The sequence below is a fragment of the Rhynchophorus ferrugineus genome, unplaced genomic scaffold, assembly GCF_030347505.1.
Source record: "Rhynchophorus ferrugineus isolate W39M unplaced genomic scaffold, kcgeb_rfMv2 rfM7, whole genome shotgun sequence".
Classification (NCBI taxonomy): domain Eukaryota; kingdom Metazoa; phylum Arthropoda; class Insecta; order Coleoptera; family Curculionidae; genus Rhynchophorus; species Rhynchophorus ferrugineus.
Window position 1 is genome coordinate 6,214,853 of NW_027472586.1, and position 27,252 is coordinate 6,242,104.

The 27,252-nt window shown below is 32.8% G+C and overlaps 1 protein-coding gene across 15 annotated transcripts in view; it reads left to right on the forward strand.

The window, feature by feature from the left end:
* The window catches only part of rut (adenylate cyclase rutabaga), a 218,580-nt gene that overhangs the window by 820 nt on the left and 190,508 nt on the right, over positions 1 to 27,252 (forward strand). The gene's annotated exons all lie outside the window — the stretch shown is intronic.

Sequence of the window (27,252 nt, forward strand, 5' to 3'; positions counted from 1 at the left end):
GAATGTATGTAGGTGAATCAACCTGCAGGTAGATATAGGAAGGGTCTACACACTCTATTAACAAAGGTGCTAACAAGCGTACGGGTTCAAACGTTTGAACAGCGGTTTTGGATACATGGGGAGTGAACATTTCGAACGAGGGACTGGTTCGAGTACTTTGATGATTAACAAGATGTGGGAGCCCTTTGATTTAATTATATTACACAAGTTTAGAGTTGTGTATGGCGTTGTGAATGAAATAAGTTAAGTTAATCTAGTAACTAATATCGATGACTATCGTAAATATAGTTAAATATTCATTGTAATACCGTTTAAATTCTATAATTCTCGGATTTACGTCAAACTATTCAAATACACACCTAATTTTGCACGTACCTATTGTCATGTAAACTGTTTACAAATATGCCGTTATAAAAAAACTATTATATCGATTTCAAGGAATCCTTTCAATACTCTGAAGAGCACTTATATTTTTATTAACTTTTTAGGATTCGAATCAATAATTTATTTATTTAGTGCTTAGTCTTAGATAATTAATATACATTCTTATATATAATTAACTATAATTATTAATTTCAATTAAATATTTATCCATTTTTTCACTGTCACAATTCAATTGAAATCGTGTTTGTTGTTAATTTTATTTTTATTTGTGTTATATTTTTTAATAGATTGAAAACGTGTGGTATGTTTTGCTTTCACACTCTTAAGTTAATCTCTAGATTTAAGATGGTGGTCTTTCGATTCGAAATAAAGATATTTTGTTGTTTTTTTTATCTATTGTCAATCGATTTCATTATTTACAACGGGGACCAAGCCCCCTCCGTAAAAATATATTCTCGCATTGAGAAATCAGATCCATCCAATGTTTGGTAAGGTACACTCGTAAATTCTTCAAAAAGGATTAGGGCCGTGACTGGGTACGTTCCGGAGATTTTAAATGCGTTCGCGGTGACGGGGTTTCCATCAGTTCGGACCATCTGTTTTCCCATTCTCGTGTTTTAAACTTAACGAGTCTCAGGTTAAGATTCGGATTCTTGTAAACAATGTCTGAATTGTCCTTGTTGATTCCTTTTAAATTAGACTGGCAGGGATTTCATGTCGAGTCGTTGAAATATGTCTTTAGGGAGTTAAAATTACATTAAATAGTTGTAGTTTCTCAAACTTCTTGATATGGAACTCTATAACTAGTGATCGTCTTATTGTCAGTTCTCTGTTCACCAGACATCAAAAGCTGATTTCGAAAATCTAAATATCTGAAAAGGACAGACGATTGTTGTTATTCTCGAATTTCGTTAATCTTTGTACGGATGAAGTTTTCGCATAAGTCGGGTTTGTATTGTATTTTTTTCGTGTTCAGATTTAAACTGGTCTGTGGTTGGTTTACGACAAATAATCTACCTATAAGAGCTGGAGCTGGAAGCGTTTAGGCCAAGGCCAAAAATATTTGTTTATATATTTTGTCATCGGTCTCACGGCTATTCCTAATTGCTTGATTTGGACGTATTTCATTTCATTCGAATTAATTTATTATTAGCGCATGTTACACGGAAATTTTAGGCCTAAAAATTCTTCCCCGATATAAATTTTAACCGTGTCGAATTTCACGCCACTAGATGGCCTCCATTTTTCTTAAAAACGGTGGCAAAATTTTAACAAAACCGATTGATATGTATAGTCTATCCAAAGTTATTTTATGCATGCGTCATCTAAATTTGTATCGACTCTGAGTTTTAGTTCAGTTTGGCTTCGGCATACGACAAAATTCTAATCTAAATAATATAACTAAACAAAAATACCGTTATCAAATATAATTTATTTTATAGTAAATCTGATGTATATATTACTAAAGCACTTAAAACTACCATTGGGTACACGGTTATAATAGTTTGTAGGTTAGGGTTGTGTTTGATTATATTTACATTGAACTCTTTTCAATACCACCTATGAATTAGTAGGCGTGTTTGTAGTTGTGTCATCTGGACGCCCAATCCACCTAATTAACAATTGTATATGAAAATAATGTATTTTACTTTCATTAGAGAGCATATTTACCTTTTACGCTTAGTTCTTATGTCGTTCGGCATAGTGTTTCCTTGTAAAGACGTTTTGATATCACTGTATTTCTTCTTCATTTGCCATATCTGCAAAACAGTTACTATTCTTTCTCTCCTGACACATTTTAACCAAATACTCATGTATATTCTGAACAATTACACAGATATCTGTGCACATAAATCTTTTACACTCTACAATATCATTTCGTACAGTCATGATATATTACTGTTTTCACTCTCAACTTTTCCTGTTTTAGAAATTGGCAGCATTGTGTCATATCATATTCAGATAGTTTCATTCAAGTGAATAACTAAGCTGTTAATTTTCAATCTATCTATTTTCTATGATTTGTTCACAATTCCATAATTTGACAATTTTTGCTTGAAAGTGTCTGATCAAGTTCATCCAAACTGAAGGTGTTATTAACCATTCCTGTTTCTAGCATTAAGTACAATATATCTGCAATGAATTATTAATGAATGTTATGATTAATAAAACCTTATCAATTGTTATTCCAACGTTTCAATTTTTCGATCAACTTTTGTTGTCATAACACTATTTCTATTAGCATCTTGCCATGAGTGACCATTGGGTATATTGGTCCCATTCTGAAATATGTCCCATGTCTCATCTAAATACATAAATTAAAATAATAGGTCTATAAAAATTATATTCTTTGAAATAATCGTATTAAATTATGTTTGTATTGAAAAACTGCTCACTGTTTTATATATTTCATATATTTAATGTCTCATAGAACTAACATCAAGCTGATCTTGATAATATTTTTCATTTTTTTGAGATATTTCAGTGACCGTCGTGTGCAGCTGCAACACGCCAGCAAATTATTATTTAACAGTAAAAGTGCTTACCTCTCTAACGAATTTTACTGTCAAAAGGGCATACTCCATTATTTCGTTCCTGTTCAAAGTAACTGATTAGAGACTCAATCCGTTCTGCAAGCAAACAAGCAAAGCATTGAATTAACGGTTGCCGGTTTATAACCTCTTGTCACTGTTTTGAAGAATTTTGCATACGTTTGACAATCGGACGAGTTCGCTTACACGTTCGTACTTATCAGACAGCATTCTGTCTCTTTTTAACTAGAATAAAACGCAAAGGAAAATATTGTCTGATTCTGTAAAGAATTTACCAATTGCGAGAGGCAATATATTAAACATCTAGATGACGTATGGGAAAAATAACTATAGTTTAATTACAATCAATTTGCAGACATGGTTTTAGTTCAATTCTACATATATTTCTACAAATCGACGCTATTCATAATCGTTTATGTTCGTTTGATTTTGAGTTATTGTGTTTTGGTCTTGCCAGGTCGACTGCAATTGTTTATTATGTCTAGACTTTACGCTATGTTTCCTTGCTAAACACTCTTAATGCATTATTTTATGTTCCTTATAGTTAGAGTAAACAGAACCTTTATTGTATCTGATTGCAAGATTAAAAATATTTATTCGAAAGTAAATACTGGCATTTGTACAAGATAATAACGGAGATATAGCACGGTTGTTTTGTTTTCTTACTTTAATATACTTCAAACAAAGCTCGAATTATCGATATTAAATAATAGGAATCGGTAACGTTACTGTCATGCGAATCAGCTGCAAAACTTAGCAGCGTCTAAGTTATTTATGTTACGTGTTAATTATGAATTCTGAAGTGTATAAGTGGTGTGCGATGGCTCAGTGCGATAATACGTCAATAAAAATTAACAAATTATTTGTTTACGTACCACATGACGAGACAACGACTTAAACTTGCATGACTTCGACAACTATATGTGAAAATTGTGTTTATATGGATGTAATCTTTGCCGCATTCGATTTGGTTCAATAACTTTTGTGGTTTTGTAGATTTTAAATCAATATAACAGGTCAATTGAAAAGTTCCTGGCCTGACTCATAGATGGCGCTACTAAAATTAAATCCATATGTTTGGTAGTTAGCCCTAACCCTCAAAAGATGCGTGTATACATTTGGACAACTGAAATCTTGGACAACTTCCTTCCTTCGTTGGTTACGTAGCTATAAGCATTGGTAATTAATCGTAGAACTTTGTTTTGACAGCGTTGGATCACTAATCTCTTGGATCCCATTCCATGTTGGATCCTCAGACTAGTAAAACTAAGTAATCAACACAGTTCTTTGACTCTACTCTCTGACTTACTCTGCCTTTTGTATAACGTAATGTACTAATACAGTATACATTACATATAAGATACGTTATAAGAAGACACAAAAACGTTCTGTTTTTTTACAATAAATTATCAATTTTTGAAATAAAATGTTTTTGAAACCAGATACACGATATGTCTCTCCGCCAGATATTGCTATGCCTGGAAAAAGTTTCTTTGAGAGTTTCAACGAGTTTTCGAACTTTTTCCGACATTTAGAGTATGATGGAACAATATCACCATAAGTTTCTAAAAGTGTCTGATTGGTTTAGTTTAGTGAATTAGTTAGTGAATTTCTATGGTTGGGTTTGAAAAATTCTTCTGTATCCAACGGTAATCGGATTGGGTTACCTTACAGTGTGATTGATGTTTCTCGTTCTAAACTCTAGTGTGGTTAATAGTTTAAAAATGGGATTATTTATTATGGAGACGTATGAAATTTCCTGGAGATCTATTCTGCACTTATTTGAATAAATACATAATATATCCGTCTGTATATACTCAGTAACTCAGTAATACTAAAAAGAAAACTTATGTAAGGTTAGGTTCGTATTTTTACCTATAGATATCACTGATCAAAATAAATGCATCCATCTAGTATCATTAAAAATAAGTATAAAACTTTTTTGAACAATTAAATTTTATTGAAAACAAATACACATGTTTCTCCGGCAGATATTGCTATGCCTGGGAAAAGTTTCTTTGAGAGTTTCAACGAGTTTTCGAACTTTTTCCGACATTTCAAATCGTTGAAATCAAAATCAATAATTAGAATATGATGGAACAACATCACCATACGTTTCTAAAAGTGTTTGATTAGTTTCGTCAGCGAATTTCTTCAAATCCACATATGAATAACAGAAGTCTAATCCTGTCAACATTCTTCTGTATCCAACGGTAATCGGATTGGGTTATCTTACAGTGTGATTGATGTTTCTCGTTCTAAACTCTAGTGTGGTTAATAGTTTAAAAATGGGATTATTTATTATGGAGACGTATGAAATTTCCTGGAGATCTATTCTGCACTTATTTGAATAAATACATAATATATCCGTCTGTATATACTCAGTAACTCAGTAATACTAAAAAGAAAACTGTTATGTAAGGTTAGGTTCGTATTTTTACCTATAGATATCACTGATCAAAATAAATGCAACCATCTAGTATCATTAAAATATAAAACTTTTTTGAACAATTAAATTTTATTGAAAACAAATACACATGTTTCTCCGGCAGATATATTGATAATAAATCTCTAATACAGTCCACTAATTAAATACATAACCAACAATGTTACCATTCGAAATATAAAAAAGAGACCTTTGTTGTATCGGATAATAAATTAATTAATAAGCAATTTTTTCGATCTTTTTCAGACCCTTCAAATCGTTGAAATCAAAATCAATAATTAGAATATGATGGAACAACATCACCATACGTTTCTAAAAGTGTTTTATTATTTTCGTCAGCGAATTTCTTCAAATCCACGTATGAATAACAGAAGTCTAATCCTGTCAACATTCTTCTGTATCCAACGGTAATCGGATTGGGTTACCTTACAGTGTGATTGATGTTTCTCGTTCTAAACTCAACAATGGTTAATAGTTTAAAAATGGGATTATTTATTATGTAGACGTATGAAATTTCCTGGAGATCTATTCTGCACTTATTTGAATAAATACATAATATATCCGTCTGTATATACTCAGTAACTCAGTAATACTAAAAAGAAAACTGTTATGTAAGGTTAGGTTCGTATTTTTACCTATAGACATCACTGATCAAAATAAATACATCCATCTAATATCATTAAAGTATAAAACTTTTTTGAACAATTAAATTTTATTGAAAACAAATACACATGTTTCTCCGGCAGATAATACAGTCCACTAATTAAATACATAACCAACAATGTTACCATTCGAAATATAAAAAAAGACCTTTGTTGTATCGGATAATAAATTAATTAATAGGCAATTTTTTTGAACTTTTTCAGATATTTCAAATCGTTGAAATCAAAATCAATAATTAGAATATGATGGAACAACATCACCATAAGTTTCTAAATGTGTCTGATTAGTTTCGTCAGCGAATTTCTTCAAATCCGCGTATGAATAACAGAAGTCTAATCCTGTCAATATTCTTCTGTATCCAACGGTAATCGGATTGGGTTATCTTACAGTGTGATTGATGTTTCTCGTTCTAAACTCAACAGTGGTTAATAGTTTAAAAATGGGATTATTTATTATGGAGACGTATGAAATTTCCTGGAGATCTATTCTGCACTTATTTGAATAAATACATAATATATCCGTCTGTATATACTCAGTAACTCAGTAATACTAAAAAGAAAACTGTTATGTAAGGTTAGGTTCGTATTTTTACCTATAGATATCACTGATCAAAATAAATGCATCCATCTAGTATCATTAAAGTATAAAACTTTTTTGAACAATTAAATTTTATTGAAAACAAATACACATGTTTCTGCGGCAGATATATTGATAATAAATCTCTAATACAGTCCACTAATTAAATACATAACCAACAATGTTACCATTCGAAATATAAAAAAGAGACCTTTGTTGTATCGGATAATAAATTAATTAATAAGCAATTTTTTCGATCTTTTTCAGACCCTTCAAATCGTTGAAATCAAAATCAATAATTAGAATATGATGGAACAACATCACCATACGTTTCTAAAAGTGTTTTATTATTTTCGTCAGCGAATTTCTTCAAATCCACGTATGAATAACAGAAGTCTAATCCTGTCAACATTCTTCTGTATCCAACGGTAATCGGATTGGGTTACCTTACAGTGTGATTGATGTTTCTCGTTCTAAACTCAACAATGGTTAATAGTTTAAAAATGGGATTATTTATTATGGAGACGTATGAAATTTCCTGGAGATCTATTCTGCACTTATTTGAATAAATACATAATATATCCGTCTGTATATACTCAGTAACTCAGTAATACTAAAAAGAAAACTGTTATGTAAGGTTAGGTTCGTATTTTTACCTATAGATATCACTGATCAAAATAAATGCATCCATCTAGTATCATTAAAAATAAGTATAAAACTTTTTTGAACAATTAAATTTTATTGAAAACAAATACACATGTTTCTGCGGCAGATATATTGATAATAAATCTCTAATACAGTCCACTAATTAAATACATAACCAACAATGTTACCATTCGAAATATAAAAAAGAGACCTTTGTTGTATCGGATAATAAATTAATTAATAAGCAATTTTTTCGATCTTTTTCAGACCCTTCAAATCGTTGAAATCAAAATCAATAATTAGAATATGATGGAACAACATCACCATAAGTTTCTAAAAGTGTTTGATTAGTTTCGTCAGCGAATTTCTTCAAATCCACGTATGAATAACAGAAGTCTAATCCTGTCAACATTCTTCTGTATCCAACGGTAATCGGATTGGGTTACCTTACAGTGTGATTGATGTTTCTCGTTCTAAACTCAAGTGTGGTTAATAGTTTAAAAATGGGATTATTTATTATGGAGACGTATGAAATTTCTTGGAGATCTATTCTGCACTTATTTGAATAAATACATAATATATCCGTCTGTATATACTCAGTAACTCAGTAATACTAAAAAGAAAACTGTTATGTAAGGTTAGGTTCGTATTTTTACCTATAGATATCACTGATCAAAATAAATGCATCCATCTAGTATCATTAAAAATAAGTATAAAACTTTTTTGAACAATTAAATTTTATTGAAAACAAATACACATGTTTCTGCGGCAGATATATTGATAATAAATCTCTAATACAGTCCACTAATTAAATACATAACCAACAATGTTACCATTCGAAATATAAAAAAGAGACCTTTGTTGTATCGGATAATAAATTAATTAATAAGCAATTTTTTCGATCTTTTTCAGACCCTTCAAATCGTTGAAATCAAAATCAATAATTAGAATATGATGGAACAACATCACCATAAGTTTCTAAAAGTGTTTGATTAGTTTCGTCAGCGAATTTCTTCAAATCCACGTATGAATAACAGAAGTCTAATCCTGTCAACATTCTTCTGTATCCAACGGTAATCGGATTGGGTTACCTTACAGTGTGATTGATGTTTCTCGTTCTAAACTCAAGTGTGGTTAATAGTTTAAAAATGGGATTATTTATTATGGAGACGTATGAAATTTCCTGGAGATCTATTCTGCACTTATTTGAATAAATACATAATATATCCGTCTGTATATACTCAGTAACTCAGTAATATTAAAAAGAAAACTGTTATGTAAGGTTAGGTTCGTATTTTTACCTATAGATATCACTGATCAAAATAACTGCATCCATCTAGTCTCATTAAAAATAAGTGTGGAACTTTTTTGAACAATTAAATTTTATTGAAAACAAATACACATGTTTCTCCGGCAGATATATTGATAATAAATCTCTAATACAGTCCACTAATTAAATACATAACCAACAATGTTACCATTCGAAATATATAAAAGAGACCTTTGTTGTATCGGATAATAAATTAATTAATAGGCAATTTTTTCGAACATTTTCAGACATTTCAAATCGTTGAAATCAAAATCAATAATTAGAATATGATGGAACATCACCATAAGTTTCTAAAAGTGTTTGATTAGTTCCGTCAGCGAATTTCTTCAAATCCACGTATGAATAACAGAAGTCTAATCGTGTCAACATTCTTCTGTATCCAACGGTAATCGGATTGGGTTATCTTACAGTGTGATTGATGTTTCTCGTTCTAAACTCTAGTGTGGTTAATAGTTTAAAAATGGGATTATTTATTATGGAGACGTATGAAATTTCCTGGAGATCTATTCTGCACTTATTTGAATAAATACATAATATATCCGTCTGTATATACTCAGTAACTCAGTAATACTAAAAAGAAAACTGTTATGTAAGGTTAGGTTCGTATTTTTACCTATAGATATCACTAATCAAAATAAATGCAACCATCTAGTATCATTAAAAATAAGTGTGGAACTTTTTTGAACAATTAAATTTTATTGAAAACAAATACACATGTTTCTCCGGCAGATATATTGATAATAAATCTCTAATACAGTCCACTAATTAAATAGAGACCTTTGTTGTATCGGATAATAAATTAATTAATAGGCAATTTGTTTATGGAAAAGAATAAAAAGTGTATCAGTTATATATATCGCTTGAAAGTCTAGCACGCGATTAGGCCATAAATATTGAGAATGCCCACGCAAAATCACCAACATTTCCCGATCATAAATCACATTATTTCTCAAATCGTTAACAGATCGGCGACGCGATAAGTCTCTATTAACTGGACTGATGCTCGACAAACAAACCGGCGTTTTTATCTCTAACAACAAGAGATAAATGCTGATTAATACATTGTTTGTTTCGCCAACTTATCGCGCTCTATTATTATTAAACGTTTCGACTATGTAATTAAATAGGAATAATATATTTGACATCTGGTGATTGTTAAATGATGGTACAACGAATTATGAACGATATCGCTGAATAGACAATATGATGAGGAGACATGAAATGTCTTTATTGATGTACCACCATCACTACGCGGCTTTTGACTGGATAATAACAAACATATCTTTAACAAAAAATTAAACCAATTTCAAGAGTAAATAACTTACTAAAAACTAAAAAATAAACAAACTTTTCTAATATAAGAAAAAAATTTCAATTAAAATATGCACATAATAATCGTAATAACCGAATAAAAATAAACAAAAAACTTATTTAACCTATCTACTACACGTATTTTATAACAGATCAATTGAAAGGTCCCCGGCCTGACACATAGATGGCGCTACTAGAATTAAATCCGTATATTTTTTAGTTAGCCCTAACTCTCAAAAGATGTGTGTATAAATTTGACAGCTGTCGGATCAATTATAGCATTATGAGTGAAGCAACTTTTGTTATTGGTAAAAAATGGATAAAAAGGAATTTCGTGTGTTAATAAAATATTGCTTTTTGAAGAGAAATAATATAGTTGAAACAAAAGCTTGGCTTGATGCCGAGTTTCCGGACACTGCCCCAGGAAAATCAACAATCAAGGAGTGGTATGCTAAGTTTAGACTTGGTGAAATCAGCACCGAGGACGGTGAACGCAGTGGACGCCCAAAAGAGGTTGTTGCCGACGAAAACATTAACAAAATCCACAAAATGATTTTGAATGACCGGAAATTGAAATTGAATGAAATAGCAGACACTCTAAAGATATCAGCTGAACGTGTACATCATATCATTCATGAATATTTAGGTATGAGAAAGCTTAGTGCAAAGTGGGTGACGCGCGAGCTCACTTTTGACCAAAAACAACCATGAGTTGATGATTCGGAGCAGTGTTTGAAGATGATCAAGCGTAATAAACCCGAGTTTTTGCATCGATATGTGACAATGGATGAAACATGGCTCCATCATTTAACTCCGAAGTCCACTCGATAGTCATCCGAGTGGACTGCACACGATGAACTCGCTCCAAAGCGTGGGAAAACGCAACAGTCGGCTGATAAAGTTATAGCGTCTGTATTTTGGGATACGTATGGAATAATTTTCATTGATTACCTTGAAAAAGAAAGGACCATCAACAGCGACTATCACATAGCGTTATTGGTCCGTCTGAAGGCCGAATAGTTGGAGGGTCGCTATAATCAGTGAAGGGAATTATGTTGAATAAAAAAAAAATGCCAAAAATTTTTTTGAAGTCGGTTCAATTTTTTGTTAAAAATACTTTTATTTTCTCTTTTTAGTGTTAGATATGTACTCAATAAATTACGCAGTTATTTTATTAAGTATTACAATGGGTAGCGCAAGTTACACCATAGAAACAGTTGCCTTTTGTGTTTCTACGACGTCCCATATGATATGGTTAGTGTTCAAAAAGCAAACTGACTGACTTTTACACTGAACTACTTCCGATTTTTCTCCAGATTAGTTCAGCAGTAACATTACACAGCAATATATGATGATTTTAAATAAAAATATATGAAAATATTGTACCTGTATTTGAATTTTGAGGCTTACACTTGAAGGAATTTGTACATCTCTGTCATATGTCACGAATGACATTCGAACGGCATTCGACAGAAATAGTAATTACTATTTTTCTAAAATTTTAGTATTTACCATATCCAACGGAGAATCGGCAACAGCTGAATTGTTTTGAATGTCCCTTTCTATCGCAAACGAAATATATTTTAAGAATTATCTGACTCTGTAGACTTGCGATAATTCCAACATTTATTTCCACGAACGTGCAGCTTCCTCGCCTGTTTATTTTCATTGGAAACTAATGAACTATGTTTACAAGATTGCCGATAGCGATTATTCAAACAAAACTGTCGCTCTCGGAGTGATGGACGTCGACAAAGGTTTATTTGTGGACGGGATAAACACGTCCAACATCTGGAAGACATGCGCCGTCGTCTCGCTGGTGACTCACGGCGGCAGTGACGTCACCGTTTCAGGACGATTTATCACGATCAGTTTTAAATTTGGCGTGAAATTCGCTCCGGTAGAGTTTTGCTCACCACGAATCATCTGACGCGACAAGAAGACAAACAAAACCCGCACGACACATACTCGTGTCATGTCTTGGCCGATGTCCAAGAGCAGCGCGTTCAACTTGACACCATTACGGTATTGGATTTCCCAACAAAGAATCAAGGTTCTGTCGTTACGGTTTGCTCCGAAACTTATTTATCAGGTTTGTGTTATAATCAGTTTTTTGAACTTTAAAAAGGCATTTATTGAGAAAATATAGTACAATATATTTTAATGGAAACATATTCCATAATTTGCTACAATTTTTTCTCATTTTTCTGAATAATGTGTCGAAAGAGCGATGTTGATTTTCCGGGGATCCAATCATGGATCTATTTTTGCACTTTCTACAGTGTTTCAAAACCTTGTGCCAGCCAAACTATGCTGCATCAACCTGAACAAGTGGTAATCCGAAGTTAGTATGCCTCGAAAAAGTGTCTTTGAGAGTTTGAGTGAGTTTTTGAACTTTAAAAAGTCATTTATTGAGAAAATATAGTACAATATATTTTAATGGAAACATATTCCATAATTTACTACAATTTTTTCTCATATCTCTGAATAATGTGTCGAAAGAGTGATGTTGATTTTCCGGAGATCCAATCATGGATCTATTTTTGCACTTTCTACAGCGTTTCAAAACCTTGTGCCAGCCAAACTATGCTGCATCAACCTGAACAAGTGGTAATCCGAAGTTGGTATGCCTGGAAAAAGTGTCTTTGAGAGTTTGAGCGAGTTTTTGAATTTTAAAAAGTTATTTATTGAGAAAATATAATACAATATATTTTAATCAAAACATATTCCATAATTTACTACAAGTTTTTCTCATTTCTCTAAATAATGTGTCGAAAGAGTGATGTTGATTTTCTGGAGATCCAATCATGGATCTATTTTTACACTTTCTACAGTGTTTCAAAACCTTGTGCCAGCCAAACTATGCTGCATCAACCTGAACAAGTGGTAATCCGAAGTTGGTATGCCTGGAAAAAGTGTCTTTGAGAGTCTGAGTGAGTTTTTGAACTTTAAAAAGTCATTTATTGAGAATATATAGTACAATATATTTTAATCAAAACATATTCCATAATTTACTACAATTTTTTTTAATTTCTCTGAATAATGTGTCGAAAGAGTGATGTTGATTTTCTGGAGATCCAATCATGGATCTATTTTTACACTTTCTACAGTGTTTCAAAACCTTGTGCCAGCCAAACTATGCTGCATCAACCTGAACAAGTGGTAATCCGAAGTTGGTATGCCTGGAAAAAGTGTCTTTGAGAGTTTGAGCGAGTTTTTGAACTTTAAAAAGTCATTTATTGAGAAAATATAGTGCAATATATTTTAATCAAAACATATTCCATAATTTACTACAAGTTTTTCTCATTTCTCTAAATAATGTGTCGAAAGAGTGATGTTGATTTTCTGGAGATCCAATCATGGATCTATTTTTACACTTTCTACAGTGTTTCAAAACCTTGTGCCAGCCAAACTATGCTGCATCAACCTGAACAAGTGGTAATCCGAAGTTGGTATGCCTGGAAAAAGTGTCTTTGAGAGTCTGAGTGAGTTTTTGAACTTTAAAAAGTCATTTATTGAGAAAATATAGTACAATATATTTTAATGGAAACATATTCCATAATTTGCTACAATTTTTTCTCATTTTTCTGAATAATGTGTCGAAAGAGCGATGTTGATTTTCCGGGGATCCAATCATGGATCTATTTTTGCACTTTCTACAGCGTTTCAAAACCTTGTGCCAGCCAAACTATGCTGCATCAACCTGAACAAGTGGTAATCCGAAGTTGGTATGCCTGGAAAAAGTGTCTTTGAGAGTCTGAGTGAGTTTTTGAACTTTAAAAAGTCATTTATTGAGAAAATATAGTACAATATATTTTAATGGAAACATATTCCATAATTTACTACAACTTTTTCTCATTTTTCTGAATAATGTGTCGAAAGAACGATGTTGATTTTCCGGAGATCCAATCATGGATCTATTTTTACACTTTCTACAGTGTTTCAAAACCTTGTGCCAGCCAAACTATGCTGCATCAACCTGAACAAGTGGTAATCCGAAGTTAGTACGCCTGGAAAAAGTGTCTTTGAGAGTTTGAGTGAGTTTTTGAACTTTAAAAAGTCATTTATTGAGAAAATATAGTACAATATATTTTAATGGAAACATATTCCATAATTTGCTACAATTTTTTCTCATTTTTCTGAATAATGTGTCGAAAGAGCGATGTTGATTTTCCGGGGATCCAATCATGGATCTATTTTTGCACTTTCTACAGCGTTTCAAAACCTTGTGCCAGCCAAACTATGCTGCATCAACCTGAACAAGTGGTAATCCGAAGTTAGTACGCCTGGAAAAAGTGTCTTTGAGAGTTTGAGTGAGTGTTTGAACTTTAAAAAGTCATTTATTGAGAAAATATAGTACAATATATTTTAATCAAAACATATTCCATAATTTACTACAATTTTTTCTCATATCTCTGAATAATGTGTCGAAAGAGTGATGTTGATTTTCCGGAGATCCAATCATGGATCTATTTTTGCACTTTCTACAGCGTTTCAAAACCTTGTGCCAGCCAAACTATGCTGCATCAACCTGAACAAGTGGTAATCCGAAGTTGGTATGCCTGGAAAAAGTGTCTTTGAGAGTTTGAGTAAGTGTTTGAACTTTAAAAAGTCATTTATTGAGAAAATATAGTACAATATATTTTAATCAAAACATATTCCATAATTTACTACAATTTTTTCTCATATCTCTGAATAATGTGTCGAAAGAGTGATGTTGATTTTCCGGAGATCCAATCATGGATCTATTTTTGCACTTTCTACAGCGTTTCAAAACCTTGTGCCAGCCAAACTATGCTGCATCAACCTGAACAAGTGGTAATCCGAAGTTGGTATGCCTGGAAAAAGTGTCTTTGAGAGTCTGAGTGAGTTTTTGAACTTTAAAAAGTCATTTATTGAGAAAATATAGTACAATATATTTTAATGGAAACATATTCCATAATTTGCTACAATTTTTTCTCATTTTTCTGAATAATGTGTCGAAAGAGCGATGTTGATTTTCCGGGGATCCAATCATGGATCTATTTTTGCACTTTCTACAGCGTTTCAAAACCTTGTGCCAGCCAAACTATGCTGCATCAACCTGAACAAGTGGTAATCCGAAGTTGGTATGCCTGGAAAAAGTGTCTTTGAGAGTCTGAGTGAGTTTTTGAACTTTAAAAAGTCATTTATTGAGAAAATATAGTACAATATATTTTAATGAAAACATATTCCATAATTTACTACAACTTTTTCTCATTTTTCTGAATAATGTGTCGAAAGAACGATGTTGATTTTCCGGAGATCCAATCATGGATCTATTTTTACACTTTCTACAGTGTTTCAAAACCTTGTGCCAGCCAAACTATGCTGCATCAACCTGAACAAGTGGTAATCCGAAGTTAGTACGCCTGGAAAAAGTGTCTTTGAGAGTTTGAGTGAGTGTTTGAACTTTAAAAAGTCATTTATTGAGAAAATATAGTACAATATATTTTAATGGAAACATATTCCATAATTTGCTACAATTTTTTCTCATTTTTCTGAATAATGTGTCGAAAGAGCGATGTTGATTTTCCGGGGATCCAATCATGGATCTATTTTTGCACTTTCTACAGCGTTTCAAAACCTTGTGCCAGCCAAACTATGCTGCATCAACCTGAACAAGTGGTAATCCGAAGTTAGTACGCCTGGAAAAAGTGTCTTTGAGAGTTTGAGTGAGTGTTTGAACTTTAAAAAGTCATTTATTGAGAAAATATAGTACAATACATTTTAATCAAAACATATTCCATAATTTACTACAATTTTTTCTCATATCTCTGAATAATGTGTCGAAAGAGTGATGTTGATTTTCCGGAGATCCAATCATGGATCTATTTTTGCACTTTCTACAGCGTTTCAAAACCTTGTGCCAGCCAAACTATGCTGCATCAACCTGAACAAGTGGTAATCCGAAGTTGGTATGCCTGGAAAAAGTGTCTTTGAGAGTTTGAGCGAGTTTTTGAATTTTAAAAAGTTATTTATTGAGAAAATATAATACAATATATTTTAATCAAAACATATTCCATAATTTACTACAAGTTTTTCTCATTTCTCTAAATAATGTGTCGAAAGAGTGATGTTGATTTTCTGGAGATCCAATCATGGATCTATTTTTACACTTTCTACAGTGTTTCAAAACCTTGTGCCAGCCAAACTATGCTGCATCAACCTGAACAAGTGGTAATCCGAAGTTAGTATGCCTGGAAAAAGTGTCTTTGAGAGTTTGAGTGAGTTTTTGAACTTTAAAAAGTCATTTATTGAGAATATATAGTACAATATATTTTAATCAAAACATATTCCATAATTTACTACAATTTTTTTTAATTTCTCTGAATAATGTGTCGAAAGAGTGATGTTGATTTTCTGGAGATCCAATCATGGATCTATTTTTACACTTTCTACAGTGTTTCAAAACCTTGTGCCAGCCAAACTATGCTGCATCAACCTGAACAAGTGGTAATCCGAAGTTGGTATGCCTGGAAAAAGTGTCTTTGAGAGTTTGAGCGAGTTTTTGAACTTTAAAAAGTCATTTATTGAGAAAATATAGTGCAATATATTTTAATCAAAACATATTCCATAATTTACTACAAGTTTTTCTCATTTCTCTAAATAATGTGTCGAAAGAGTGATGTTGATTTTCTGGAGATCCAATCATGGATCTATTTTTACACTTTCTACAGTGTTTCAAAACCTTGTGCCAGCCAAACTATGCTGCATCAACCTGAACAAGTGGTAATCCGAAGTTGGTATGCCTGGAAAAAGTGTCTTTGAGAGTCTGAGTGAGTTTTTGAACTTTAAAAAGTCATTTATTGAGAAAATATAGTACAATATATTTTAATGGAAACATATTCCATAATTTGCTACAATTTTTTCTCATTTTTCTGAATAATGTGTCGAAAGAGCGATGTTGATTTTCCGGGGATCCAATCATGGATCTATTTTTGCACTTTCTACAGTGTTTCAAAACCTTGTGCCAGCCAAACTATGCTGCATCAACCTGAACAAGTGGTAATCCGAAGTTAGTATGCCTCGAAAAAGTGTCTTTGAGAGTTTGAGTGAGTGTTTGAACTTTAAAAAGTCATTTATTGAGAAAATATAGTACAATACATTTTAATCAAAACATATTCCATAATTTACTACAATTTTTTTTAATTTCTCTGAATAATGTGTCGAAAGAGTGATGTTGATTTTCTGGAGATCCAATCATGGATCTATTTTTACACTTTCTACAGTGTTTCAAAACCTTGTGCCAGCCAAACTATGCTGCATCAACCTGAACAAGTGGTAATCCGAAGTTAGTACGCCTGGAAAAAGTGTCTTTGAGAGTTTGAGTGAGTTTTTGAACTTTAAAAAGTCATTTATTGAGAAAATATAGTACAATATATTTTAATGGAAACATATTCCATAATTTACTACAATTTTTTCTCATATCTCTGAATAATGTGTCGAAAGAGTGATGTTGATTTTCCGGAGATCCAATCATGGATCTATTTTTGCACTTTCTACAGCGTTTCAAAACCTTGTGCCAGCCAAACTATGCTGCATCAACCTGAACAAGTGGTAATCCGAAGTTGGTATGCCTGGAAAAAGTGTCTTTGAGAGTTTGAGCGAGTTTTTGAATTTTAAAAAGTTATTTATTGAGAAAATATAATACAATATATTTTAATCAAAACATATTCCATAATTTACTACAAGTTTTTCTCATTTCTCTAAATAATGTGTCGAAAGAGTGATGTTGATTTTCTGGAGATCCAATCATGGATCTATTTTTGCACTTTCTACAGCGTTTCAAAACCTTGTGCCAGCCAAACTATGCTGCATCAACCTGAACAAGTGGTAATCCGAAGTTGGTATGCCTGGAAAAAGTGTCTTTGAGAGTTTGAGCGAGTTTTTGAATTTTAAAAAGTTATTTATTGAGAAAATATAATACAATATATTTTAATCAAAACATATTCCATAATTTACTACAAGTTTTTCTCATTTCTCTAAATAATGTGTCGAAAGAGTGATGTTGATTTTCCGGAGATCCAATCATGGATCTATTTTTGCACTTTCTACAGCGTTTCAAAACCTTGTGCCAGCCAAACTATGCTGCATCAACCTGAACAAGTGGTAATCCGAAGTTGGTATGCCTGGAAAAAGTGTCTTTGAGAGTTTGAGCGAGTTTTTGAATTTTAAAAAGTTATTTATTGAGAAAATATAATACAATATATTTTAATCAAAACATATTCCATAATTTACTACAAGTTTTTCTCATTTCTCTAAATAATGTGTCGAAAGAGTGATGTTGATTTTCTGGAGATCCAATCATGGATCTATTTTTGCACTTTCTACAGCGTTTCAAAACCTTGTGCCAGCCAAACTATGCTGCATCAACCTGAACAAGTGGTAATCCGAAGTTGGTATGCCTGGAAAAAGTGTCTTTGAGAGTTTGAGCGAGTTTTTGAATTTTAAAAAGTTATTTATTGAGAAAATATAATACAATATATTTTAATGGAAACATATTCCATAATTTACTACAATTTTTTCTCATATCTCTGAATAATGTGTCGAAAGAGTGATGTTGATTTTCCGGAGATCCAATCATGGATCTATTTTTGCACTTTCTACAGCGTTTCAAAACCTTGTGCCAGCCAAACTATGCTGCATCAACCTGAACAAGTGGTAATCCGAAGTTGGTATGCCTGGAAAAAGTGTCTTTGAGAGTTTGAGCGAGTTTTTGAATTTTAAAAAGTTATTTATTGAGAAAATATAATACAATATATTTTAATCAAAACATATTCCATAATTTACTACAAGTTTTTCTCATTTCTCTAAATAATGTGTCGAAAGAGTGATGTTGATTTTCTGGAGATCCAATCATGGATCTATTTTTGCACTTTCTACAGCGTTTCAAAACCTTGTGCCAGCCAAACTATGCTGCATCAACCTGAACAAGTGGTAATCCGAAGTTGGTATGCCTGGAAAAAGTGTCTTTGAGAGTTTGAGCGAGTTTTTGAATTTTAAAAAGTTATTTATTGAGAAAATATAATACAATATATTTTAATGGAAACATATTCCATAATTTACTACAATTTTTTCTCATATCTCTGAATAATGTGTCGAAAGAGTGATGTTGATTTTCCGGAGATCCAATCATGGATCTATTTTTGCACTTTCTACAGCGTTTCAAAACCTTGTGCCAGCCAAACTATGCTGCATCAACCTGAACAAGTGGTAATCCGAAGTTGGTATGCCTGGAAAAAGTGTCTTTGAGAGTTTGAGCGAGTTTTTGAATTTTAAAAAGTTATTTATTGAGAAAATATAATACAATATATTTTAATCAAAACATATTCCATAATTTACTACAAGTTTTTCTCATTTCTCTAAATAATGTGTCGAAAGAGTGATGTTGATTTTCTGGAGATCCAATCATGGATCTATTTTTGCACTTTCTACAGCGTTTCAAAACCTTGTGCCAGCCAAACTATGCTGCATCAACCTGAACAAGTGGTAATCCGAAGTTGGTATGCCTGGAAAAAGTGTCTTTGAGAGTTTGAGCGAGTTTTTGAATTTTAAAAAGTTATTTATTGAGAAAATATAATACAATATATTTTAATGGAAACATATTCCATAATTTACTACAATTTTTTCTCATATCTCTGAATAATGTGTCGAAAGAGTGATGTTGATTTTCCGGAGATCCAATCATGGATCTATTTTTGCACTTTCTACAGCGTTTCAAAACCTTGTGCCAGCCAAACTATGCTGCATCAACCTGAACAAGTGGTAATCCGAAGTTGGTATGCCTGGAAAAAGTGTCTTTGAGAGTTTGAGCGAGTTTTTGAATTTTAAAAAGTTATTTATTGAGAAAATATAATACAATATATTTTAATCAAAACATATTCCATAATTTACTACAAGTTTTTCTCATTTCTCTAAATAATGTGTCGAAAGAGTGATGTTGATTTTCTGGAGATCCAATCATGGATCTATTTTTGCACTTTCTACAGCGTTTCAAAACCTTGTGCCAGCCAAACTATGCTGCATCAACCTGAACAAGTGGTAATCCGAAGTTGGTATGCCTGGAAAAAGTGTCTTTGAGAGTTTGAGCGAGTTTTTGAATTTTAAAAAGTTATTTATTGAGAAAATATAATACAATATATTTTAATCAAAACATATTCCATAATTTACTACAAGTTTTTCTCATTTCTCTAAATAATGTGTCGAAAGAGTGATGTTGATTTTCCGGAGATCCAATCATGGATCTATTTTTGCACTTTCTACAGCGTTTCAAAACCTTGTGCCAGCCAAACTATGCTGCATCAACCTGAACAAGTGGTAATCCGAAGTTGGTATGCCTGGAAAAAGTGTCTTTGAGAGTTTGAGCGAGTTTTTGAATTTTAAAAAGTTATTTATTGAGAAAATATAATACAATATATTTTAATCAAAACATATTCCATAATTTACTACAAGTTTTTCTCATTTCTCTAAATAATGTATCGAAAGAGTGATGTTGATTTTCTGGAGATCCAATCATGGATCTATTTTTACACTTTCTACAGTGTTTCAAAACCTTGTGCCAGCCAAACTATGCTGCATCAACCTGAACAAGTGGTAATCCGAAGTTGGTATGCCTGGAAAAAGTGTCTTTGAGAGTCTGAGTGAGTTTTTGAACTTTAAAAAGTCATTTATTGAGAATATATAGTACAATATATTTTAATCAAAACATATTCCATAATTTACTACAATTTTTTTTAATTTCTCTGAATAATGTGTCGAAAGAGTGATGTTGATTTTCTGGAGATCCAATCATGGATCTATTTTTACACTTTCTACAGTGTTTCAAAACCTTGTGCCAGCCAAACTATGCTGCATCAACCTGAACAAGTGGTAATCCGAAGTTGGTATGCCTGGAAAAAGTGTCTTTGAGAGTTTGAGCGAGTTTTTGAACTTTAAAAAGTCATTTATTGAGAAAATATAGTGCAATATATTTTAATCAAAACATATTCCATAATTTACTACAATTTTTTCTCATATCTCTGAATAATGTGTCGAAAGAGTGATGTTGATTTTCTGGAGATCCAATCATGGATCTATTTTTACACTTTCTACAGTGTTTCAAAACCTTGTGCCAGCCAAACTATGCTGCATCAACCTGAACAAGTGGTAATCCGAAGTTGGTATGCCTGGAAAAAGTTTCTTTGAGAGTTTGAGCGAGTTTTTGAACTTTAAAAAGTCATTTATTGAGAAAATATAGTACAATATATTTTAATCAAAACATATTCCATAATTTACTACAATTTTTTCTCATATCTCTCAATCATTAAGCGTTTAATATCGCTTTTTCGGTAAGTTTGGAGAGTGAACTAATTAGGCTGATGGGCCTGTAGTTAGATGGGTTAGACTGAGCATTTTTTTAGGTTGATAACGACAAGCGCATGTTGCCAGTTCTTTGGGAAATGCTTTAACCTCAGGATGAAATCGATAATGTTATCAAATTCAGATAGTTGCGTGCTAGTGAGGTTTTTTAGATGGTTTATTGTTACACCATCTGGGCCTGGAGCTTTTTGAGACGACAGACGTTTTATGGAGAGCTGAAGGTCTCTGGGAGAGACTTCAGAGGATGAACTGACTGGAAGTATTTCGTCTTTAGAGAGGGGATAGTGTTGTTTATGATGGATAATGTCTGTTGAGGTGGGCCCAGAGTGGGATTGCATTTCATTTGGTTTTCGAACGCGTTTGCGAGGAGCTCAGCTTTTTCTGGATTTGTGAAGGCGATGTCCGTAGAGGAATCGGCCTTCAGAGGGGGGATTGCGTTCGAATTTTTCCCCATTGCGCTTTTGGCGGCCCGCCAGAGGTCATTTGGGGAAGAGGGGTTGATTAGCTTTTGAAGAAATGATTCCCATTTCTTCTCATTCCATTCTCCAACCCAGTCCCTGTCTACTCTGTTTGCACGCTGCGCCGCGCCTTTATATTCTGGGTCCAGAGCGGCGCGAGCTCTTCTCGCTAATCGCTTCTTGTGCCTGATTAGTACTTTTAATTCTCTAGGAAGGTTTTTTCACTTATAGATATCACTGATCAAAATAAATGCAACCATCTAGTATCATTAAAAATAAGTATTAAACTTATACGAGCCCATTTTTATAATAATACGTAATGTGTCTTCTTCATTAAACACATATTACTGACATTATTTAACTAATTATAATAATAACATTTTTCTGGTATGTAGTAACATTATCTAAAGTAAGATAATTAATTCATAATATATAACAGATTTTGTCAACATAACATTAATAGCTCCAATATTCGAATTAAATTTTTAATTATATGTTAACCAATTAGCTGGAAATAATTTCGTTTTTAAATGTTTCACTAATATAAACTACATTAGTATTTCAATTAAAACTATTTAATTATATTTCGAACAATTAATATAATGGAAATGGTTGTTTGTTTATGAAATTTGGTTGTGGTTGCTGTACTTTACGTAGTTTTATAAAACTTTAAACGTAAATCTAACAATTGGTATATTGCCTTCATATATGTTGTGGTATAACGTGTTATCAGTATCGGTTTTTGATATAAATGGTTGTTTATTAAATTGGTAAAAAATGCTGATTATGATTTGACATTTTAATTATTTAATTTTAAATTATATAAAATTATGGAATAATGATTCCTAAATATTTTTATTGTTTTTTTAATAATTACATCTTACATTAGATATACTTAATATAATCTTAATTTATAAATTAATTTATTACTACTGTTCTGTTGTACTTACATTGTACATGCACATACAGTATGTATTTCCCAAAATGAAACAAAACTAAACTACGTAAGCTAAAGTTAAGAATACTCTTATACATCAAACAACTTCACGTGGTTTGGTTCGCTTGTTGACCAGTAGCTGTATTTCTTCCATGCTGTTGTGATTTAGAGCAACTTTATTTCATGTTTTAAGACAAAATCTTGGATCACTTCGTATATCCATTTGATTTCGAGTTCATCGTGCAGGTCTACCTTGATTTCGTAATGATACGCATTAGTAATTAATCGTAGAACTTTGTAGTTGGTGCGTTGGATTACTAGTTGGTTTGATGTTTTAGCAGAACACTATATTTGCACACCATAGGTCCAAATAGGCTTTATGATTGTCTGATAAACCAATATCTTTTATTTAAGTCAAGTTGGGAGTATCTTCCGACTAACCAGTACAGTTGCTTGACTTTGAGTCTAATCTGCTTAGCTTCTTGTCTAACATGATGTTTCCAATTGAACCTACCATTTTTTGCACTTTTTACCGCTATGAAAGCAAAGCCATGATTCTAAAATCTACTCATTATAACATACTAGTCCAATAAAACGGTTGTTAGTAAAAAGTAGTTATCACTAACCAGACAGTTGATAGTTCTCAGCGGTACTTGCTAGTAGCTAACTGATAACACTGTCTCCCGCTTCTTTCCCTATTTTTCTACCTCTACATTCCCTGTCTCCTACTATTTTTTTCACAACCGAGCTTCTTCTAGTATTTGTACTCCTTCCAATATATTCCAATTCTGCCTAGGTCTTTTTCTTTTTCTTCTGCATCTGGCTGTATATACTTCTTTGTTTGTACCTACAGTATGTTCTTTTAAACTATAAATTGTGTCTGTCAATCAGTTTTTTTCCAAGTAAGATATCAAAACCATAAAAAAAACCTCAAAAATCTTATATACGAATAAGTCGAATTTTTATCCATTTTCATAAAAATTATCGCCATTTCTCATACTATTAAGCACCGTTCACTTTAAAACAAGAAACATCAATCAAACTGTAAAATATCCCAATCGATTACCCGTGGATATAGAGGAATTTTACGATTTTTTTAAACCCGGCCGATATAAAATATGTTGACAGTATCAGACTTCTGTTACTCATAAGTGGATATAAATCCGAGGCATAAAGAGATTTATTTATTTGCCCGGCCGCCATAGCAATTACTCTACCGACTTTTTCTACAATCTTTAATAACCCTATAAATTAGAGCTGTTAATACAGCCCGATATAAATAAATTGTCGGATAAAAGAGCCAGTACGGCCCGCTAGGCTCGAAGACTTGCAGTAGGTAAGACCATAATTTACGCTGTTAGTTTTGCCCTTATTATCGACTGTTTCGGATTTAATACTCGGTCATAATAATGATCAAACTTCTAACGCAACGGGCCTTGTACGGTCGTTAAAACGAATTTAAAATGGGATAACGCTATAATGTTTAAAATATATTTAGTAGTTGTGTAAATATACAGGCTCAAAAATATTTGTGACGTCGATAATTGTAGCTTTTCGGTTGTTTCTTTTCAGTCATCGGTTTCTTTTAGTTTAGCTTGAGTGACTTTGTTTCTTCTTTACTCTTCCTGTCCGAACACATGAAATAAGAAATTCTGAAGGATCCTACGCAAGTGCAAACGAAAAGTCGAACGCAGCGACGCTGGTCATCATCAGGGCCTGTGTCGCATTTACCTAGTTCGCCCACTCGGACGGGCCATTCCACAAGTCGCCGTGCGCGATTTTTATTCAGATTACGTGGTCCGACCCGCACACCATCAGCGCACGTCGCCCGATCACGGCTCTTTCGCGAATTAAACACGCGTACCCCGGAATTGGGTCATGTGCCTGCACTATGTTACAACTAGAAACACGGACCGTTTATTATTATGGTTTCAAGGCATCCTTCGAAACGTAATCGTACCATAACCGACGAATATCATTGAAGACTGTATGCTATTGTCTTTTTTTCTCATAAAATATATCAGATTCCCTGTTGTTGATGTTCAATCCGATTTTTCTCATTTATTATGATGAGTTCGTCATCATTTGTCATAATGGTATTAAGATCCCTAACTCAGGATAAGATTATCAGCTTGGTCAATGATCCAAAATCATTGATACTCAATTTTGATAAAGAACAGAAGAATAAAGAATAGTGTTATCGTTATCTATTCATGAATGATTGGTTTGACGCCCCTAGAGAGCTCCGTAAGTCACCTGATCTAACCGATAACAAGGAAACAGATTATTCGCTCTGAAAAGCCACCAAATACTATCTCTACAATGTCCACCTATAAGACAGCTATGTGGAAATCCTTCGAATCGTGATCGTACCATAACCGACGAGTATCAATGAAGACTGCATGCTATTGTCTTTTTTTTTCTCATAAAATATATCAGATTCCCTGTTGTTGATGTCCAATCCGATTTTTCTCACGTATTATGATGAGTTCGTCATCATTTGTCATAATGGTATTAAGATCCCTAACTCTGGATAAGATTATCAGCTTGGTCAATGATCCAAAATCATTAATACTCAATTTTGATACAGAACAGAAGAATAAAGAATAGTGTTAACGTTATCTATTCATGAATGATTGGTTTGACGCCCCCTAGAGAGCTCCGTAAGTCACCTGATCTAACGATAACAAGGAAACAGATTATTCTCTCTGAAAAGCCACCAAATACTATCTCTACAATGTCCACCTATAAGACAGCTATGTGGAAATCCTTCGCATCCTGATCGTACCATAACCGACGAATATCAATGAAGACTGCATGCTATTGTAAATTTTTTTTTCATAAAATATATTAGATTCCGTGTTATTGATGTCCAATCCGATTTTTCTCACGTATTATGATGAGTTCGTCATCATTTGTCATAATGGTATTAAGATCCCTAACTCTGGATAAGATTATCAGCTTGGTCAATGATCCAAAATCATTGATACTCAATTTTGATACAGAACAGAAGAATAAAGAATAGTGTTAACGTTATCTATTCATGAATGATTGGTTTGACGCCCCCTAGAGAGCTCCGTAAGTCACCTGATCTAACGATAACAAGGAAACAGATTATTCTCTCTGAAAAGCCACCAAATACTATCTCTACAATGTCCACCTATAAGACAGCTATGTGGAAATCCTTCGACTCGTGATCGTACCATAACCGACGAATATCAATGAAGACTGCATGCTATTGTCTTTTTTTTCTCATAAAATATATCAGATTCCGTGTTGTTGATGTCCAATCCGATTTTTCTCACGTATTATGATGAGTTCGTCACCATTTGTCATAATGGTATTAAGATCCCTAACTCTGGATAAGATTATCAGCTTGGTAAATGATCCATCATTGTTACTCAATTTTGATAAAGAACAGAAGAATAAAGAATAGTGTTATCGTTATCTATTCATGAATGATTGGTTTGACGCCCCTAGAGAGCTCCGTAAGTCACCTGATCTAACCGATAACAAGGAAACAGATTATTCGCTCTGAAAAGCCAACAAATACTATCTCTACAACGTCCACCTATAAGACAGCTATGTGGAAATCCTTCGCATCCTGATCGTACCATAACCGACGAATATCAATGAAGACTGCATGCTATTGTAAATTTTTTTTTCATAAAATATATTAGATTCCGTGTTATTGATGTCCAGTCCGATTTTTCTCACGTATTATGATGAGTTCGTCATCATTTGTCATAATGGTATTAAGATCCCTAACTCTGGATAAGATTATCAGCTTGGTCAATGATCCAAAATCATTGATACTCAATTTTGATACAGAACAGAAGAATAAAGAATAGTGTTAACGTTATCTATTCATGAATGATTGGTTTGACGCCCCCTAGAGAGCTCCGTAAGTCACCTGATCTAACGATAACAAGGAAACAGATTATTCTCTCTGAAAAGCCACCAAATACTATCTCTACAATGTCCACCTATAAGACAGCTATGTGGAAATCCTTCGACTCGTGATCGTACCATAACCGACGAATATCAATGAAGACTGCATGCTATTGTCTTTTTTTTCTCATAAAATATATCAGATTCCGTGTTGTTGATGTCCAATCCGATTTTTCTCACGTATTATGATGAGTTCGTCACCATTTGTCATAATGGTATTAAGATCCCTAACTCTGGATAAGATTATCAGCTTGGTAAATGATCCATCATTGTTACTCAATTTTGATAAAGAACAGAAGAATAAAGAATAGTGTTATCGTTATCTATTCATGAATGATTGGTTTGACGCCCCTAGAGGGCTCCGTAAGTCACCTGATCTAACCGATAACAAGGAAACAGATTATTCGCTCTGAAAAGCCAACAAATACTATCTCTACAACGTCCACCTATAAGACAGCTATGTGGAAATCCTTCGAATCGTGATCGTACCATAACCGACGAATATCAATGAAGACTGCATGCTATTGTCTTTTTTTTTCTCATAAAATATATCAGATTCCGTGTTGTTGATGTCCAGTCTGATTTTTCTCACGTATTATGATGAGTTCGTCACCATTTGT